Source organism: Platalea leucorodia (assembly GCF_965183815.1).
Source record: "Platalea leucorodia genome assembly, chromosome: Z".
Lineage (NCBI taxonomy): Eukaryota > Metazoa > Chordata > Aves > Pelecaniformes > Threskiornithidae > Platalea > Platalea leucorodia.
In genome coordinates, this window is record NC_138858.1 from 30485291 (window position 1) to 30499847 (window position 14557).

Genomic DNA, 14557 nt, shown 5'->3' on the forward strand with positions numbered 1-14557 from the left:
AACTTTTGTAAGTGTCATCTTTAAGATATATGAAGAATTCTTTTATGGTGGTGAAGACCAGTGATCAGTGTATATTACAGCTTTCTGGGCTGCAGAAGCTTAATTTTATTATTTTTTTAAATACCTAAACCCTTTTAAGAATTTGGAAACTTTCACGTAAGTCTTCTTTCTCTTGTGCTGTTTCATTTCCAAGTGCTGAGCATTTCTTGGCTCCACTGAGATCAAAACCCTTGATAAGTGATATAAGAATTTAAGACCTGAAAGTAACGATTCTAAACTTAACTCACACCAAATCTGTGATTTTGTTGTACTTGAGGATTCTTGCCGTTCTTCTGTGAAATACACATCTGATGAATTCTAATGCATTTGCCTTTTCAGAATGGTAGTAAAAGGGGTGGCAAGGAGGTGAGGACTGATTGTTGGCAAGTCTTTTCAAAACCAGGAAATTTGATAATGTTATGATTTCCAAAACATACAGATAAAGTTATGTGCCAAATTAATCTACATGGTTTGACAGAATAAGTTTTATTGTAGAATAATTACAGATTTAATGCCAACGTGAATATACAACGTAGTTTTTGTGTATAGTGTGCTGAAGATAAGTAGAAGTCATACCTACTTCAGTTACAAATGTGATGTTTGTGAGAGTGCATTGTGCAATACTATGCTAAAAGCTAATCCGGATTCTGCTGCTGGATGTAAAGCTTAGGGGAGCAAAGGTTTGAATTATACATGAACTGTAAATCTAAGCAAGTTTATGAAACTACAGGAGTTTGATACTTGACATTTTCAAGTAGTCAGTGGAGAAGAAAGACCTAGAAACATAAACTTCTGTCTGGTTCTCGAACATTTACCTTTTCCTACAGTGGAAGTGCTTGCAACATAGTGTACATCTACTCAAGGTCATTTTAAGCTAATTATTTTTAATGATGGAATACTCTGGCTATGGCAACATAGAAGTTAGCTTTGGCTTGCATGTTTTGTGTCTTGAGTTGGCTCTGATATTTGTGTTAAGTGCTTTTGGCAGCCCTAAAAAAATAATCTAATCCACCTTCCTGCTCAAGGCAGAATCAGCCAGTCCTGTGTCATTTATAACAGATGTTCATCTGATCTGTTCTTCAAGGCCTTCCCTAGTAGTGAATTTAGAAGTCCACAGCAGAATGTATTTAACTGTTTGGCTTTGCCTTATATTTTATCTGAATTTTCTTGCTGGATTTTAAATCAATTACTTCTTTTCTAATCACTCTGGTCATGCAGAATGGGCTGCTACCTTTCTTTTTTTAACATTCTTTATGTCACAGAAGAGTTGTTTACCTGTTTGGTCAATTCTTAAGGTTAACAACCACTGCTCATTCAGTCTTTTCCCGCAGTTCTTGTTTTCTAGATCTATTGATTGTCTTCACTGATTTTCCCTAGCTGTTCTACATGTGACTGGCGTCTTTCTGCAAGTTTGGTCAAAAGACAGACATCAAAATTCCAGGTGCAGCCTCATTTGAATAAAAAGGAGGAGTTCTTTTGCATAATTTCTAGGATACTTACACCTCACGATCCAGTATTTCATTCTCGTAACAGCAAAGATACTAACTCAGGTTAAATTTTTGATCTAGTATAAGCCCTTAATCCTTGTCTGTGGATCTGCTTCCTGGCCAGTTTTTCAGAATCATGTTTCGTATAGTCAATCTTTCCTTCCTAGTAAGAGGATTTAGCATATGCCCTTGTTCAATGATATCCAAGTTTTCTTCACCAAAATTATTTTGAATTTTGAGCCTGCCCTCAGGTGAATTTCTGGTGAGCTTTGTGTTCTTTGGAGATTTAGGAGGCATGCTTTCTGTTCTGTCTTCCTAAAGACACTAAAAACACTGAAAAGCACTGGACCATTTGATAAAGAGCCATTAAGGACTATTCTGAAAACAATTTCTTACCAGTTCTCCACTTGCTTGATAGTAATTGTTTTCATTGTTTGATTCGGAGGCTGTTGTGTGAGACCAGGTCAAAAATGTTGCTAGTCAAGATGGTACATATACTACCCTTTTTTCAACATGGCTTGTTATTCTGTTTAGAAAAATTAGTCTCCCTCCTCCTCCCTATTAAGTTGTTAAGTGTGTTCTCAGATTAGCTAAATTAAAACTAAGATTGCTTCACAGTGCATTGCAGTCACTACTGTGACTCTATCGTATACATATTTTAACTTACACCTTCAGGTGGACTTGAGAGTGTGTTGAAACAAATGCAAATGTAGGAACTACTAATACTTTTTAGACTCTTTATTCAGAGTCTATATTATATTTATAGTGTAACACTGCTTATGCAGGTTCGGAATAAAAACTCCTCTCCATTGAGTGGGTACTGAAATCTAAATCAAGTTTTCTGAGTTTTTTCCTGATCTTATTTTCCATGTGTGCGTAGGTGTGTGTGTGAAACAGAGTTCTTTGTCACACCCATTGGCCTCCCACCATCATCACTTTTATGTCTTCTTTAAGAATTTAAGTGTTTGTCTTTTTCTGTAATGACATCTCTGGAAGATTGTAGAAAAAGTGATAATAATCTCGTACAACATTCTAAAGGGAATCTTTAACTGTATAAACAGATAAAATTGTGGTAGCTAGTTTATAAGTATTTGTATCTTGCGGCTTTGTCACTGTAACTTGTAACAGTATCGTGCATATTGCATGAAAATTTTGAATTAATCATTTCATGTTAAATTGGATGCAGTGAACTACTTATATCAGTGTAACTGGAAAAAATAGCAGAGCTAGTAAGTTCTGAATTAAGAATAGTACTTTAATTCGTAAGACATCCTTTTACCCGTGTTCTGTATTATGCCACTCTCCAAAGGTAACCACAGATACTTCTATTTTTATTGCAGTGTTACAGAAGCATGAGCTTTATTTACCAGCAGCAAGGATGCCCCTCATTTTTTCTCTTGCTGTGGCTGCTGTTACAGTTTTATAGCTATCTTCTCATGGGATTTTCTGGAGTAAAACTTTGCATTTCTGAGTAAGAAGTTGGTTTCATAATACCAATATCCAGTCCTCAGCTGTCTCTCTTTCTTTATGTGTCTTGGGGAAGTTGACTAGATCTGTTCTGAGGAGTTTTGCCTCAATCAGCAGCTACAGCTCTGACTGTGGAGATCAGCTACCTGCTCCTTTTCAGTTAGACCCTGATCCCTCTGCCGATACACCCAACAATGAAGAGCAGAGCTAAGGTCATGGCAAATCCCCACAGGATCTGCCACACACCTTGAGGTCTGTATGCATGCATATATACTGACCAACTGTGTCAGCTCCCTCCTTGCTAGGAGGTCAAGTACCTGAGTTTGGAAACAGGAGACAAAATAATTACAGAAGCTAAAACTATGGACATATGCAGTGTTTAATGAGACTGTGCTGCTGCCCTGAACAACCTGTAATTCAATACCAGCCTCCCAAGAAAGCTGTAAGACACAAAACGGGCTTTATCACTAGCTGTCGCTGCAGCCTGCTGTTCTGTAACTGTTGGCATGACAACCATATTTCCTGAAGAAAAAAAAAAAAAAAGAGAAAGGAGGAGTTTGCTTCCTGATCCTACGAAGCATTTATATTCTGGAAGTATTTCATGCTCTAGCAGATTCTGTCCCTGCACCATTTCTAACAGGACTGCAAAATACTTTGCTGGATCCCATGGCAGGTTATTTTCTAGAGGGGTCACCTACTAAGGACTCCATTGCTTAGGGTAGGCTTCAAGAATCAGAGGATTTGTTTGAGTAGTTACAAGACAGTTAAGACAGTTGCACCTGGATTCAGCTTCTCATTCAATTTAATTGCTGGCTAGGTGACATGAATAAAGTTTTATTCCGTAGTTGTGCAGTTCATGTGAAATATCTTTGCACGTTGGCCAGGGAAACATATTTGAGTCTAAAATGAGCAGTGTCTCGTTTACCTCATGCAGACATGCAAAAGTCAACTATTGTGGACTACTTGTTTTGCTGATCTAAAAATTGTAAGTGAAAATCAAGCATTTAGTCTGTAATTAGTCAGCCTTATTTAAATTTAAAGAAAGCCAGCGCTGGCTTTCATACATAGAGAATATTTGGTGAGTACTGTTTAACATAATTGTGACATAAATTTTATTTGTTCTTTTGTTTATGTTTACTAACTAAGGTAAATATGTTGTATAATAAATCAGACTACCTAGCAAGAAAATGTTGGGCATGTTTTCAACTGTTTTCTCATCAGCTAGAACTTTACATAACTTTTTGATTTTACACACTCTCTAATAGTCTGTTAAAAGTTAGGTCTGGCATCAGAGGTAGTAAAGTTGGGCCAGCTTGTGACTACAACTTGACATAAATTACTAAAAGTTTTTCAGTTAGGTTTATATTTTCTGAGAGAGCTTCACTTTTATGTATACAACTCTAGAATCAATAATAACATATTTTAAGACATGGCTTTGTAAATTGTGATGGTGGAATTTTATCTTACAGTAGTCTTCGTTAGACACTGAAATAGCTGTGTGGAAAATCAGCATTACAGTCGATAATTGTTTTAGCTTCACTTTTCATCTACTGGTTGTTATTTTTAGTTGTAATGGAGGGTTTTTATATAGTCTATTGGAGGCTGAGATTCTGTGAAGCAGGAGAAAAGAAATAACCTTTTACTCAGTGTGTAGTTTATCTGCACAGTTCATGTACATGATACACCTTCCACCCCTATTTTTCTCTCTTCCTTACTCCTCTATACCATTTCTGGTTACAGTCGCAAACTTTCCTGACTTGCTGCTAAACCTGTTTAGCAGTTGAGTAAGTGAGTATTTGCCCAGGGCATTTGAAGAAAATTGCATTCTGATCTGAACTCTGCTCTGTAGTATTGAATTGCAGATCCAATTGAATTTGTTAAGCTGTAGGGAAAAACAAGTCACATGTAAAAGACTTTGTCACTGGAGGCTTAAAAAGTCCACCATCCCAGGGTGTTGTCTGTTTTGTGACCAGCAATCATCAGAATGCCCCAGGCACTATTTTTTAATAGTGAAGCTGGTAAGTTTTATGCATGTGGAAGCTGATTTCTTGGAGGATTAGAAAGTTGGACATGACTTTAAGGCCTCATGAAGCCAAGCCATTTTCATGTTCTGAGTATTACTATCTATCTTTCATGGCCTTTTCAGGAAATTCAGTTCTGAATCTATTTAAGAAACGGGAAAAATGCCTACTTTTAAGTTGCAGTGAAATTAAAACCAATGAAGCAGTTTAGATGAAAGGGGCTTTTCCTGGCTTTTGATGTATGAGAGGGAATTTAAATGCATCTACCTGATAGCTTTGGTTCTCTATTTTAGCAAGATGGGTTTGTTAGTTTATAAAGAAAAAAAAACTGATTTACACTCTGAAATTTACTTTTACTTTTTCAGAATCTGGAGGCAGGATTAAGAGTATTAATTTTGGAAACTAACAAAGTACTTTGAAATACCTCTTCAATATTTGAGAGGTATTCTCAGTAAGACAGTTTTTAGTGTTCCAGAAACAGTTTTCATGTCAAAAAGACCTCAAGTCAGGAAATCTGAACAGCTGTTTCAGAGGAATACCTATCAGTAAAACATCTTGCCATATTTTCATAGGATTCTTTTTTTTTAGTATGTGATTTTGTCCATATGATGTTACATGTAAAGTTCCATAAGAAATATTAACACAGTTTCGATTGGAATTGTACATATATTCTCCCCTAGAAAACATTAGGATAATAGTGTAATATAAACACCTTGCTGTATTTTTAAAAAATGTGAGTAGTATTGTGTGCATTAGATTAAAAAAAAAAATCCATTTTCTTTGAAATAGGTACACTTTTCTGACATACCAAGTTTATATATCCTGGCAACCATGAGTTAAAACTCTGGGTTTCAGGCTTTGTTATATTATTATTGTTCCAAGTGCAAAATTTTGCATGAAAAAGTTAGGCCCTGTGGTTAAGATGCCTGAAATACTCTTCATGTGGAAGGTCAAAATTCAAGTCAACTTCCAAAACTGAAACACAAACAACTATTAAATACTTCACAAAATCCACAAAAAATGAAAGTGCATTAGAAGTTTAAAACATTATTGTTGCTAGGGGCATTTGACAATGGAAAGAGCAGCAGCAAACATTTTAATACTTGAGTCCACTGCATTGTTATGTTCTCTGACATGCCTTGACAGTAATGATGATAGGTCATATGCAGTAGGTGACCTTTTGTCACCTATCAAATTTTTGAATAGAGGCAATAAATTTTCCTGTGTTGATTTGCATTTACGACATGGGTAAAAATTACCCATACCTTTCCAAGCGTATATTGTGGCCAAAGTATTTATTCACTCTGCAAAAAGGGAAGCATTTCATATTTTGTCTTGTCACCAGGAGCAAATTGAGAGACCATTTTTGTAAAGTGCCACCTTTTGAAGTGAGACCTGAGCAGGTGATGGGAAGCTTCACACTGATATTTTCCATGCAGCAGGCATAACAGGCAAAAGTAATCCTTTTCATGGACCAGTGTGTGTACACAGAGCTCTGCTGCTTCTATAGAAACCCGCAACATAAATGAAAGCAATTTATCTCTTCTTGTATGTAAACAAGTATGGAAGTACTAACTTAGCAAATATGGAAGAACAGGAAAGTTTCGGACTGAACTTCTCAAACATTACTCAGCCTATCCTTAAGCATGTCGTGTGTGGAAGGCCTTAGGCAGTTAGCTTCCTGGGTCATCCTGAAGTACTCTGCTTCGTGAGCAGAATGGTGTATTTCCTTACTCTAGCAATGGAATTTTAACTTTAAAAAAGGAAAATCCTACAAAACTTTTCTCGTAATTGTAACCCTGTAATTTCATCCTGTACTCTGAAATTGTTAAGTTTAGAGTGTTACAGATTAGAGTTTAATGGATATCCATTACATATTCTTTTCAGTTGCATCTGGCAATGTAATAAAATATTTTTAGCTGGATTTCAAACTCAGAACCATAGGACTTTGTTGCTGCTTAGAGCCTTGCTTTAGTTTTTCATATATGCACTTACACTATACTATACATTATTCTGTTGAGAAAATTCACTTCCTCTTAATCCTTGTTGCCTTTTCAGGCGTCTTCTTTATATTCTTCAGTTAGCCTTTGCTTAGATAATAGTTTTTACTTGTCAGACTGTCATTTGCATTGCAGTTTATCCCAGAAGACCTAAACACCTTGTAGACAGATACTGGTCATGTTAGATTTTTACTTTTAGGCTGTGATATGCATATTAAAGGATCAAGCTCTCCTATAAGTCCTGCCACAGTCTGATAACTGCAGCTTTAGAAGCATCCTGAAAACATGGAACTCACTACATCACTGGTAGAAGTTAGCCTCACAAAATATTGTTTTGGTATAAAATACATAAAAGATACATATAGCTTTTCTTAGCAAGTTGTCCAAAGTTTGACTTAGTTTCTTTTCATGCTAGCTTCCTCCAAATTCTGCAGTTATTAGAAAACTATATTGGAATTGTCTTAAAGGGCTACCTTGTACTGTTTATTCTTTAAACACAGTCTATTTCTATGAGTAAAAATTTTTCCTCTGTCAGCATAGGAAGTGAGTAGTATAATCTCTTGCCATACATTTTCTTATATCATACTCTCTTAACATTGCATGCTTCCCACTCTTAATTGCTTCAGAGTACCTGCGTTAACAGTGATAGGTCTTTATAACCAATTTCCCACGCTATTGGAAAAATCCTTAAGCCATTTTCTATGAATAAGTAGATATGAGAGATTCTATGAACATCCACTGAAAAATAATGAAACTATTATGGTTTCTGAAAGTTGTTCTTTTATTTTTTCATTATATTTGTTTTATGCAAGATATTTTATCTGTTTGTTTTGAATTTATTTTCTCCATTTTACTCCCATTTGATTATCTTCCACATTTCAACCTTGGAATAAAAAATGTATGTTTGAGAATGTGTGAATATACTTAAATATATGGGAGAAGGAGAACATGTGAAAGAAAGTACTTAATGGTATGACTATTGGCAGAAGCTGAGTTTACTTTGACATGCATAAAACTGCCTGTTTAAGCTCTGTACTATAAGCTTCTCATGTTGCATCATTAAGAACAGTAGTGTTTCAGGGCACGTGTAAAATTTATGCTCACCTGTGAAATAGAAGCCTTTTGTTAGTCTGTTGATCAAAAAGAGAGAAAACACTTTTAATGTTTTTATGAGCAATTAGAAGGTATCACTGGGTATCTGTTCACTTGAGAGCCAAATAATTCACTTAATCTAAGGCTAGAGATTTGGCTCAAAGTGAGTGATTTCACACTGGAAATCTGCTTTGTGTTACAGTCCTCAGCTGTGTTGTTTCCATAGTAGAAGAAAAGGTGGCTTGTTCTTTATAGGAAACTTTCTACTAGGTTATGCTATCCTGCTGTTGGGTGTGTTGCAGAACGAGAGCTGGTCCTGTCTACTTAGCTTTATCCAGTGCTTAGAATTGTCAAATTTATTTTTACGATAGAAAAGATACCTGTCACTGCAAATGTTAGCAATGTTCACTGGAAGCAAATGTGGTCCTGGAAAGAGTCAAGACTGCAGTTTTTTTTCCAAAGGACTGATCTAGTGAGGGTATAAACCCTGGCTTTATACCAGGTATCTTTCTGATTTAATTAGTAGGGTCTCAAAGGAAAATGGAGGCAATGCTCTTTGAATGAAAAAAAAAGCCCTGGAAAGTTGGTTTTGGTTTTTTTTTAAAAAAAAAATAATCCATTAATTTCTATTCTGAAGGATTGAATTTTGAGAATTTTTTCATAAGGAGCAAAATCAAATGTTGGAGTCTAATGTCTTTAGTTCTTGGCATTAGGAGCTGCCACACTGCCAGTCTGCCAAGACATGTAATATTACAAAGTAAATATTTCCTACCTTTTTCCACAACAGACGAATATAATGTCCGTAAAAAAAAAAAAAAAAAAAAAAAGTAAATGTCCATAAAAACAGCCCTATTATTCAAGGAAAAAAAAGATAAATTAAGATTGTATGGTACTAAGAAACCAAAGACCTTTGGCAACTGCAACAGTATTTTGTGAAAGACAAGCTAAACAGCAACAGAAATTACTTGTCTCAAGACTGGGAAGAGAAGCCATCCTACATAACTTTTTATTAGTGGTCAGCTATAAATGCATTTCTGATTGTTTATTTTACAAGGGAGATCATGAATAAAAAAACCCAATGCGTTGTCTGACTGGGAGACAGTAAATCCTTGGAATGTTGTAGAAATCCTGTTTTTCCTTGATTGGGGAATTCCTGTTTTTCCTTGATTGGGGATCTGGTCTTTATTGTTGAATATCTTCATGACTTCATTGCAGCTTGTTTCCTCCTGCTCTGCGACATTTGTCTGTGAGCCTGAATGGAATGTAGTTGTTACCAGAAATAGTACTAAATTGTCTTAAACTTTGGTCGTAAGCTCTAAACTAATTAAACAACTGTTCTAGAAAATCATTAAAAATGTAGGAAAAAATTAATCTCACAAGGACAATAGAATGATATATCCCTCCAGTAAAAGATTATTCTAGACCAAAGAAGGAAGATCTGGGAGCAGAACCCACAGTACAGACTAAGCCATAACAACCTTGATTTTATTTTCCTTCTAAACTGTGAGATGCCAAGGAACATAGAACATCTCCTGTTGTAGGACACGAAAGTGTTACGCTGTTGATGAATTCCATGCTTGTCATTTTAAAGGAATTTAGGAAAAAGTGAGAAAAGTAATCTCCCCACCTCCCCCTGGCGCCCCTCAGAAAAGGTAATTTTCTCATGCAATTAATTTTCCTTGCCCCTTCTCCTAGGGAATATAATGTACTTGGTCAAGAAAGAAAGCATAACTGGAGTACTCATTATCTCACAATACCTTTGTCAGTATACTGTCCTCTGTGCTGCTGAAATAGGCTTTCCTGAGTCAGAATTCTGGATAAGTCAGGGAGAAAATGCTGATAAAAATAAAGAAGGAAGAAAACTTTCCCCTCCCGCTCTTCCTCACTGAAAAAAACAGTCACTAAATGCTCCAGAATCCTGTCTATAGCACAAATATATGCATCTCCGTCATACTGAACAAGAGAAAGGGGAAAAAATGAAGCATCGCCGCCATGTTAGATTTTACTTAAAAATGGATTGCTTGTGCATCTGAAGCCAGGAAACATGTATCTTCCATCAGCTGTTTTTCTGTGTTGATGAAAATTGCATCCATCATTCACAAATGGAAAGACTGCAGCAGGTACCAAGGAACACTTGTTGGCAGGCAGAGCCCTCTTTCCTAAACAGGACCTTTCTGTGATTAGTGTGAAACAAAATGCTTGCTACTTGAGTTCCTGTCAGAGGTTTTCTTGAATTTCCTGCTCATCCATATTACTTCAGCAAGCCTTTGGCACCTGCAGTCATGAAAAAACCCCAGACTTTTGCTGTCCTTATCAAGCCTGTTGAGAGGTTCTTAAAATTCTTCGTCTTTGGTTTTTGATCTGATTCACTTTTGGCAAGGGAGGCTTGAAGAAATCAGGACCTTCTGTACAGATGAAAAAGTGTAGCAACTCATGACTTAATGGTGTTATTTATAGATCTTGTAGACAAAAGCAAATGTACAAAAGTGAATTGCCATTTTTATACATCTCAAGTATATCTACTGAATATTACCTTGATGTATGCACATTAAATAATTGATCATTTTCTCCAGACAATTTAGAAAGTATGTCTAGAAAAGTTTACATCATATTAACTTTAAAAAACACACACCATGCCTTAATCATAGTAATGTCCTGTTTTGTTCTCATTTAGTTATTTGAAGTTACAATTGCAAACTAAAATGAATTCAGCTAAATCAGTCTTGAAACATAGCTTTAGTCACATTAAATGTATTCCCTTAAAACTGTGAATCTGTAAAGATTATTTTTTTCTCCCATAAATTTGCCTGCAGTATTGTCATAAGCGATAGTCTTGCAGTGTCTTTCTTAAGTTAGTTACATCTCATTCAGTCTGTAAATTTTACTTCTGATTATACTTCCAAAGATACCTGCAACTATTTCCAATGCCAATGTGTTAACAATGTTTACTCTTTGAGTCATCTATATGCTGTAAGGTTCTGAGCAATCTGAAATACGCAGGGTACCATCTAGTTCAGAACTGCTATTATAGCATCCCTTTCAGAATATGTTTGCTTATCATGTGTCAACTTTCATGCACAATATTTCACAAGTCCATTATATATTGTCCTCCAGTCTTGAATGAGAAAGTTTTTTCACTGTGTTTAGAAACAGGCTATTACTCCAAGTGGCAAGAGTTGTTCAGCAGGTGATCTAGCTTTCTGAAAAGAAAGGGAGAAGCTTGGGGGAAATGAACAACAAAAAGGCAAACAAACCCCGCCACAACAAAACAATTCAGTGATCAAGAGTAAAAGGTTGATATAAACAGTTTCTGGTATAGAATTTGTTTGGATTTCCACCCCCCCCCCCCCCCTTTTTGCTGCTCCTAGGTCATGTTGGCTTGGTCAAGAGGCTGTTCGAATTAAATCTTCTTAACAAGACATAAAGTACAGCTGTATGTCAAATGGGAGGGATAAATCACACTTACTTTTGAAAACTGCAGAAGACAATTAGAGATAGTTCTGTAGATCTTTTAAGAGTGTGGCTGAGCAGCTGTAGACCACAGAATAGTAATGATTTTTGGTAGTTCCACATTCAGTGTCTTAATACAGTGAGTATGTATTTTCTCAATGCTCTGATTGGTTAAGCAAAGCATCTTTATAGTCAGCATGATACAGTTGTTCCTCTTTATCACCCAGTTCCTTCCCTCTAATGGAGCACTTTCCTTGTGCTCCCTGAGCAGGCTGTGTGTCCTGGTATCATCGGTAATTACTGTCTTCTTCTGTCTCTCTGTCCCCAAAGTTTATGAAAAGCTCATAGGTCCAGTTTGAATGCTTCCATTTAAAATCATTGTTTGCCTTTTGGGGGAGGGAGGAATGACACTAATTATTGATTTTTTTTTTAACCAGATTTCACTTCTGAACAGAAGAAAATTTATGTCCTTGCCAATGTAGTTTGCCATAACTTGGAGCAAGTTTATTGGTGCTGGCTCTGTGTGATGCTTTACTTAGTAATTGTCACATTAAAGATTTAAGCTAAAGCATTAAGATATTTTACATTAAGATTAAATATTAGGATATTTTATCTGAAATATTTTTCTCAGACCAGAATGAAAACACTGAAGATAAAAGCTTTGATCGTATAAATATTTTAAATAGATACCTTTTTTTTTAATGTTATGCTCTGTTGCTTTGTTTGAGACTATTTCTCTTTAAAGGTAAGTATGTTCTTGCATGCTTCTATCAAGTCTTTTTGGCATCAGTCTTAAAATCAAAATGCAAGGAAAAACATTTGCATTATTGTTTTCCCTTAATGTCTAATTAAAAATAGGCACCTGGAGTTTCTGTGCAAATAATTAAGCAACTATTAATAGTTTTCACATGCAAAGCAGAAAACAAACTATCTTCTCCCACTTCTCAAAAAGAAGCAAGTTTCAGCGATGTGAAGATGTGGACCCTGACTGATGAACATATAGCTGAAGGACTCAATTCCCTTATTTTGTGGAAGTTCAGCATATCTGAGAAGACGATTTATTACAAGTTTTTGTGTTTTTGCAGTAATTGCATTTTGTTTGCGTTTTTAAAAAAAAAGAATACTTTTTTTTCTACTTAAGTGCTAAATGGAGACTTTCTGGAATATTCCTTATGTGGAGGAGAATGAGTCAGCAGTGAAAGCAAGGAAAAACTGGTTGTATTCTCTAATTCTTTCCCTTTGGCAGATTTTAATCTATACTCTGTTTTAGTTTAGTCCCAGCAAAACTGGTCTGATAAATCTGTTGTGCAATACTATCCAGCAAGGAGAAGAAATTCAGTTAAAATAACTCTTCATCAATCCTTATGATTATCTTCAGGTATTTAGTCATTGCACTGTTGATAGAGGATCTTATGCCCTTTCGTGTACTTGTCAAGTATTATGGCGTTGTTCTTCACAGTCTTTATCTGTAGTGTACTGACCTCTGTGCTGTAGCATAGCAAGATATAATTAGTTACAATGTAAGGTAACTTGCTCTAGAGAGCCAAGAAATAATTCCAATGTGTGGAAATTAGAAACAGTTCCAGACATCAGGAATGTCACTGTTGAGGAAACTAAGCAGGAGAACCAGATTTTGAAGAGATCTTTTGGAGAAGATGAACTTCAGGTTGGAAAGTTGAAGTCTTCATCAGTTGTCAGATATAATCTGAGAACAAAAATGTAAAATAAAGAGGGGTAGGATTTCAAGTAGAGCAAGACAGGAAAAGAAGTGGAATTTCTCTTGGAATATCAGTATAGGACTTGAAGGATTATGCTGAAGAGAGAAATTGGTAGGGGCAGGTAGATGACATTTTAGTGCTTTTGATGTTTGTTATTAGCCCTCTGCAGGGCTCTTTTACTTCTTTATTCTCTTCCAAATTGGTAAATGGGAACTTCATTTTGCAAAGCAGTCTTCTGTTGTTCATTACTGCATTACTGACGTGTTTTTTGGTTTTAAGTAGTTAACATCCCATAAGCTTAGTGCCCCTTGGCCAGTAGTCAGTACAATGCGCAGGTAAGTTATTTGTTGTTCCTAGAAAAGCTTATTCTTTTGGAAACCTTGAATAATTGGGTTAGTATTTCTGTTCAAGGAGTTGGGAAGCTGACTTTTTTTTCTGTTCACATATGTTTTATATGCTTTCTATGGAAACATGGAGTTTAATTAGCCTGCTAGCAAATCTGTTCACATGGTAATGTTAGTCACAAGAGCTCTCTTCCAGCTTTACAGATTGGAGAGACACAGGGCACTGACGTCTGAAGGGAAGAGTGCAAGCTATCTTAATTTTGTTAAGATAAAATCAGAGAGGGACGCAGGAAGAAATCCTACGTTCTGTGCCCATTTCCCGTTTAATCTGAACATATTTTCAGCATTATCAAGTAGACTTATTACATGGCTTCCTACCACTTTTGGTTTGTGTGTACAGTTTCTTTGACTCTAAGTAGTAGCAGTAGCTTTTGCTATGCCTTAACTTTCTCATAACAGTACTATAGTTATCTCCAATCAAAGGAAAAATAACTATGTTTTACAACGTTGTGTCATCTAAATATTAGAGACAGGCCTTAGACACCAAAACCAATTTTATGCTGAGCACCTCCATTGACTCACTGTGTGACCACACTTGAGTTTCCTGATTACTGTAAAATGAATTTAAAACTAATCTAAGACTAACACAACTGTTGACTTGCAGAAGGTAGTCGTGAAACAAAACTCAGAGCTGTAGCTGTTAGTGCTTATTTGGGTCCATAATTCTCAATTGAAAAGGTGTTCAGTTGTGGTGCTGTGTCATGCTCTCAAGAAGTTAAGAATACATCAATAATGTCCTACTCTTCAAATGGAGAAACAAAACAGTTTCCTTTTGATCTTTACTTTGTTTCTGTGGTGCTCATACAGCTGTATCCCTGTTCACTAAGAATACTTCCACCTCAAAACAGCTATTTTCCTTTGTGAAGGGGAAAATGTAAT

The 14557-nt window shown here is 35.9% G+C and overlaps 1 protein-coding gene across 6 annotated transcripts in view; it reads left to right on the top strand.

Moving 5' to 3' along the window:
- SMARCA2 (SWI/SNF related BAF chromatin remodeling complex subunit ATPase 2) overlaps positions 1-14557 on the top strand; it is a 119696-nt gene that overhangs the window by 82311 nt on the left and 22828 nt on the right. The window lies entirely within an intron of this gene.